At 40.0% G+C, this 7,015-nt stretch overlaps 1 non-coding gene across 1 annotated transcript; it reads left to right on the forward strand.

Annotated features, from left to right (window-relative positions):
- Positions 1-1,572: 1,572 nt before the first annotated feature.
- On the forward strand, positions 1,573-7,015 carry LOC105056689 (uncharacterized). The gene is made up of 3 exons (XR_012138639.1): positions 1,573-2,322; positions 6,611-6,682; positions 6,779-7,015. It is a non-coding gene; the product is annotated as an uncharacterized protein (transcript).

Raw genomic sequence — 7,015 nt, forward strand, 5'->3', positions numbered from 1 at the left:
CATGAGAGCCCTATAGGTCTCCAAATGATCGAGCGGGTTGGTAGAGCCATCGTATGACTCTATTTGTGACATTTTGAACCAAAAGGAAATCGATTTATCTAAGATGCACCGAGAGAGAAATTGGACAGTGTGAAAGTCATAGTCATTGGAAGACTTCTGACCTTTCACTTGAAGTCGGATGAGCTGACGATCAATTTCTCAGAACTTACATTCATAGTCATCAAACCGCCATTGCTGGAAAACTCCGAAGGTGGAACCCCCTGAAGAGCTCGAAGAAGGAGAAGCAGAAGGTGTCCGCGGTCGTTTCTCCTTCTTGATACTGTGTGCGCGAGAAGGAGAGGAAGAACGCCGCGAATGGTGGGTGGCACGATGAGAGTATCGAGAGCATTGTTATCCATCTCGATGGGAGTGTCGAGACGGTGGCTCTGGAGGTGAAGAGGGCGAGCACAGTAGAGGACAGTGATTGTCCTAAATGGCACCGACTGAGCCACCGATTGCTCCACCGGTGGTTGCTATTGCTGCTGGGTTTGCTGCTGTTAGAGGCTTTGAACTGCCTCTGTCAAAATCTTCACTTGCTGCATGAGTGCAGCGATCTGTACATCCGTGGTGACCACATGACGTGAGGAACTGGGCTCTACCACTGGAGGTGGGGGAGGAACATCTTCTTGACGGAAAGACGGCCTCGTCGATCTAGTCGAATGTTGAGCTCTGGTTCTCGGCATGGTTGACTGTAGCTTTTTCTCTACCTGGCATGTCAATCTGTTGCGGCCAACTCCCTGTCGCTTGTCATCGATGAAAAATACTTGTAAGACAAAATCCTCATAGATCGGAGTTGTGTCCGACGGGGACCCTCTGATGCTTAAATCAGAGAGAGATTGGTGAACAGCAGATAAGAATATGAAATGTAGCAGAGTCTTGGCCCAGAATTATTTTACCCGTACTGTTCGCTTACCTCCCCTTTTATAGATGATTCTGATATAACCGTCGAGCACATAGTCTCATTTTTTATGCCGCTAAATTATCGGACCATAATTATGGAGTTAGTGGGTCGTTTATTCCCACTAATGGCCATAACACGTAGTTGATAACTATTCATAATGGTTAGGATGCTTGAAAAAGATAGACCGATTATATATCGATAATAATGACAAGTCGGTAGTTTTGAAGATCTGAATGAGCATCGGTCGGTAACTCGATCTTTAATTGGAGGTTGATCAAGTCGTTTGTTATTGTTCGATAATAACCGACTGTCGGTTGGTCAACTGATTATAAATCAGAGTCATATATTTATTCGATCGTTATAGAGTCGGAGTCAAATGTCGATTGATCTGTTTCATTAGAAAGTGCATATGTGATTAACTTCTGAAATTTTCTAGAGATTTATTTTTTTAAATTTTTTAATTTTATTAAATTATGTTCCGTAGCATTTATTTTTCTCTTCTCAACTGTTAATGTCACTCTGGACATATTCCCGCTTTAATAAAAATCAGGTGGCTTTCAGCTTCCCATACCTCAAAAAAAGAAAATATATTATTGGAACAATTGTGATCGCTGCATCGCGACCGAAGCAAAACATCGCGCACGAAACGCGTCAGATTACGGAAAGAAAAAGGAAACAGGAAAAATAAAAAGTTCCGAAGGAAGGGTTTTTTTTTGGTGTGTGTTTTAGGAGCGCCGGGGAGAACCGACGGACGGAACGATGGAGAAAACCGGAGACCCGGCGGCGCCGCTCCTCCCTTCACCGCCTCCGCCTCCGTGCTACGGCGTCCCCGCCTCCCGGATCGGAGACCCCTATCACGAGCCTCCCGCATACGTCCTCCTCCCGGCCTACCCCGTCCGCCGGCGCCGCCGCGGCCCCTGCCGCTGCTGTGGCTCCTTCCTCTCCGCCTCTTCCCTCTTCATCTCCTCCATCCTCATCGCCTCCGCTATCTTCTTCCTCTGGCCTTCCGACCCCGATATCCAGGTCGCCCGCCTCCGCCTCGATCGCCTCCGCGTCTCCCCCCCACCCCACGCTGCCATTGACGTCTCCCTCGGTCTCCAGATTCGGGTCCGGAACCAGGACTTCTTCGCCCTGGACTACCGCTCCCTCGCAGTCTCCATGGCTACCGCGGCCGGCCGCTCGGGAACGTGACCTCTGACGGCGGGCACTTGAGGGCAAGGGGGGTGTCGTACGTCGACGCCGAGCTCGAGCTCGACGGGATCCAGGTCCTCAATGATGCCTTCTATCTGATCGAGGATCTCGCCAGGGGCGTCCTACCGCTGGATGCGGTCACGAAGGTCCAGGGCAAGCTGCGTCTCTTCTTCTTAGAAATCCCCGTTCAGGTTTGACGCACACCCCCACCCCCCCCCCACAAAAAAAAAAGAAATCCTTTTCTTCCTCTACATTCATCCATGCCTTTCTCTGCTCTTAATTGCTAATTTGTTCGTTTTACCTGTATTGAATTCCTTGTTCGTGTTCTGTTACAAAAAAAAAAAAATCTTTTCTTTATGTAATTTTCTTTTGAGTTGAATATAGTGCGTTTATTTGGCACTGGTCTGACATAGTCGTTACAAGAAGTGGCAAGCTCACCTTCTTTTCCTTTATGTGAAGAAGATGAATAATTATTGATCAGCTAGTATAAGATTAAAATGTGTGAATATGAAACAAGTAATCTTTATTGATCAGCCTTATAGCCTGGAACTTCAGGGGAATGGATTCAAGAATTTGCATGCCTTGTAATATTTATGACTGAAAACTCTAGATCTGTATTATAAGGAATTAAGGATATATTCCATTGATCAGCCTGCAGAATATATGGGTTGATTTTTGATCTCTGCTTAAAGGCTTAAGGCATGAATTTATCACTATCAATTACTTTGCTATCAACAGGAAAAAAATTGCTGGTACTTATCATAGCATATCTGCAGTATGTATTCTGATGGTAGATTGGCAGCAGCAAGATATAAGAGTTTGTGCCTCTACATCATTGATGGCATCCCAATATTAATGCATGATATACACCAGTGCAAAATGATTTGCAACACTACAAACTTGTGCCTTACTTTCCCAATTAAAATTCATATTCAATCATCTTGAATTGTTCCTTTTCTATTCAAAATGATTCAAAAAACGTTTCTGCCAGAAGCAGCACTCTACTTGCACCCAGAATGAGTGTACCACTAGTGATCTGTTCTGAAATTAAGAATCCTGTAGTTAATATCAAGGCATGATCTATTATTTTACAGAAGAGAGTTTTTGGATTTTATTCAACATGACATCTGATTTCGAAATTATTTTCCTTCCACCACTAACATGATTCGAGATTTGTCGAGGTTGTTAAAACAAGTTCTCCAATTTTGTTTTTTCTCGATTAGTATGAAGAAGGTTTTTATTGACATCATGCATGGGTCACAGAATGTTGGAAATGATTCTACAACATCTCATTTTTAAGGTTCTAGTCACTATTGCCAGGCTGCAGATGTTGGACCATCCAAACATGAAATAGATATAAGATTTCATGTGTGGAGACATTACCAAGCCAGTGGTCTTTGTAAATTATATACTTAGCAAATTGTTACGATGCTGAAGAACCTCAGTTGGACCTTGAATAAATCTCCTTGTCCCTACAGAATGTCATGTCAACTTTGGCCTCCACAAAAATATCCCAAGGCGCTACCAATTTATGCCCAATGATATCATGCTCCAAAAGGTGCTTAGTCTCATGTCTCTATGAGCCAGACCTATACTATGAATGTCCAACCTACCCCAACTTATGTAGTAGTCATCGAAGAATAGTTAACCGCTAGTAAATTTTAAATGCTTAGCATTGCTGAAGTACAAGACAGTTTCATCTGCTTTACTATGGTAACCCTATTGGCATACAAGTGCTTTTTTGTGGTAATAATTCTTAGTTTGTTGACATCAGATTTTGGATGATGCAGATGGAAAGTTGATATTTTCTTATGCATTGTTATAATAGAGCTATGTTAGGACATGAAGTGTGGCTGAGAAAGTATAGTTTGCTGATGGTAAAGCTTCTATGAAATGATTGGGAAACATAAATGGTGGTTCATGCTGGAAAACCTGCAATTACTCTTTGGAAAATGCTAGAATGATATAGAATTCTCACAGAAAACCCAGCATAATCAGGGTGAGTGCTAGCTATTAGTGGTTAGTAGTGCAGGCCATGTGCCAGCATGAGCCGGGCCACCTAAAGGCAGAAAATTTAGATAGGTTAACATTGTTTTGCAGACTTGCATATTATGTTGGTTTTGCTTTTGGTCTTTTATGGTTCCATTATAGTTTATACCTTCAAACTACTTATAAAATATATAGATAAAATCGTCATCGTCATTGTCGTCGTCATCGTCATCATCGTCATTACTATTATCAAGGCTGATGAGAAAAGGGGAGGGATTTGCGCACCACCAAGCCACCCGGTGAATGCAGGATTTGAACACAGGTTGCTGCATGCTGCAGCCCAATGATTTTATCAACTCCACTAGTTGGGACTCATGTATTGTGTTTGTTGAAAACACAAGTTACTAGAAGCAACTATCAAAACCTTGGTTGGAGTTTTGGTTTGGTTTGGCTAAATGAGATCATTCTAGCCATTTATTCAAAACCAAGTTCCAGATTTTGGGGTTCTGTTAGGAAAAATTGGGAAAAAAAAATATAGAAGAAACTCATAGAGATAAAAGGAAAGAAGTTGACAAAAGATATTTGATATCATTTTAGAGTATAGTATATGCATCATGTATGAATTTGGTGGCTATAAACTCTTAAACATTATAATAAGTATTTATCAGAGACTCTAGAATAAACAAGGAAAGTTAGGACAGGTTGGACAATTTGAGAACTATTATGTATTATTATTCAAGTTCTCACAGACCAAATGTATACATTTGTGTTGAAATAATAGAGGATTTATTAATTTTATGAATAAATATATAAATACACATGCACATACTACTTGGTTGGTTGGAAGTACTTCATGAAATTTAAACGAGATATCTATGATCTTGCTTACTATGTTGCAATTAAAACATTAATGTAACTAATGATAGGGAAATCAATTTTCCCTTTGATTTGCTGTGACGTTGCACTAAGTTCAAGTCTGATATGTGAAAATATTTTTTTCTTAAAGGCTCAAGTTTGTCACTCATGAATGTAATCAATTATCAGAAAAAGGGAAGAAAAAAACAACATGAGAGCTTTCAACCTTTATAGACGTCAGTTCTGCATGAAATTGACAAAAAGGTGGCTGGAATTAACCGAACTTATCAAAGTACACTGAATTAGTTGGAATTGATTGAAACTTGTGGAATTTTTGAATATAAGGCAACTTTGGACCAATTTTGACTGGTAATAAACCATTTTGATCAAGTACCAGTTGTGGTTTAGAAAAGAAAAGTGATTATCAACAAATAAAAGAAAACTAGGCTACATCATGAAGATGACATGCCAATTAAGGTTGGAACTTCAGGTTAAACATTGAGTTGATTTGTCTTGGTATCTTAATAATGAGATTTTGATTTTTGAAATCAAGAAAACACCAGTTGACAAGATGAGCAATATTATGGTATGTATGCTGTTATAAATAACAACAGAAGTGATGTACAATTGTGCAAAAGCACACCTATTTGTGGAATTCAATGTACAAGCCATGATATCAAGTTATGAGACCAATTGGATGTAGATCCGTAAGAACATCGATGATCTCAAAGAACTGTTATGATTTGATGCTTAGAAGGTCAATAATGGAGGCTATCTTACTGGTTATACAATTAATGAAAAGATGTAGAGCTGTTTTATCAACCTGGATAAAGCATATATGCTAGGGTACCGAGAGTGATGCCTGCAATATACTTTGAGTCATCATTTTTTTCTTCTTGTTCAATTTTTTTTTCAACATTCTCTGGTAGATTTAACACATCTGTTAAGATTGCATTTTTGAAGTAAGCCTTTATAATAATAAATGCTTGCTTCACTTACTGCCATTAGTTGAAAAATTTTTACATAAGCAATCTTGGTTTTGGGGGTCCATTATTTCTGGTGTTATAGATTCTTTGCAGTTGTTCTTCTTGCTGTGTGCTGATGCTTCATATACCATTCATATGGTCATGGGTTTGGCTGGAATTAAGGGAACCTGGATGACATAGATTTGAGGGCTACCAGGGGGTACATATGAGAGAAATGTACGGCCTAAATTTATCATCCTAGAGTCCATGATGGCATGAGAATAGTCAAAAACTGTCTCTTGCCAATTATACTGAGTCACTTGTAGAATGGCAAGTCGTCCATAGTCGTTCTAGTTTATCAGCACGCTCATGCTAGTGCAGTTTCTTCAATATCTTGTTTCCTGATGCCTCAACTCTTCCTCAGTGTCACATGATTCTTGACATCATCCCAAGATGCTTATGTCCCTTCTGTAAGGGGCAATGTGTTTACAAGCGAATTAGGGAAAAGCTGCAAGTCATGCCCTCATTCTTGAAATGCTCTTCCTTTTATCCTCTTTTAGGTGGTTGTCGTTTGTGCATTAAAGCCAGAGAACATGTTATGATCATTTTGCACTACAACATGTATCTGTTCTAATAAATTATGATCTTCTACTCTTTTCTTTTTCTGCAGGGAAGAATTTCTTGCTCAGTAAATGTAAATCCAGAAACTCAGATAATCATTCGTCAGGACTGCTACCCTGAGGTGAGTCATTTTGCTTTTGATCATGGATAATTTTGTGCCCTTTTGATGTCAGCTGTAGACTTGCTGACCGTTTTCTTGTCTGTGTTCTTTGTTCAGTGATGACTAATGCATGAGGTAAAATACCTTGCTGGGTCATGCTTATTTAGTTGTTGCTTGTATATCAGGGCAAAACTTTTTTGCCATTCATCCATGTGTTGTGTATTAGAACAGTCTTTGTAATATATATAATATGACCGAGAGAGCACACAAGTGTTCTAAATAAACAGTGCATATGCCTGTTGTGATTTGTGAAATGGCCGGTGATTATGTTATCTATTATGGTTATTGTCAGCA

Source organism: Elaeis guineensis, chromosome 2 (genome assembly GCF_000442705.2).
Source record: "Elaeis guineensis isolate ETL-2024a chromosome 2, EG11, whole genome shotgun sequence".
NCBI lineage: Eukaryota > Viridiplantae > Streptophyta > Magnoliopsida > Arecales > Arecaceae > Elaeis > Elaeis guineensis.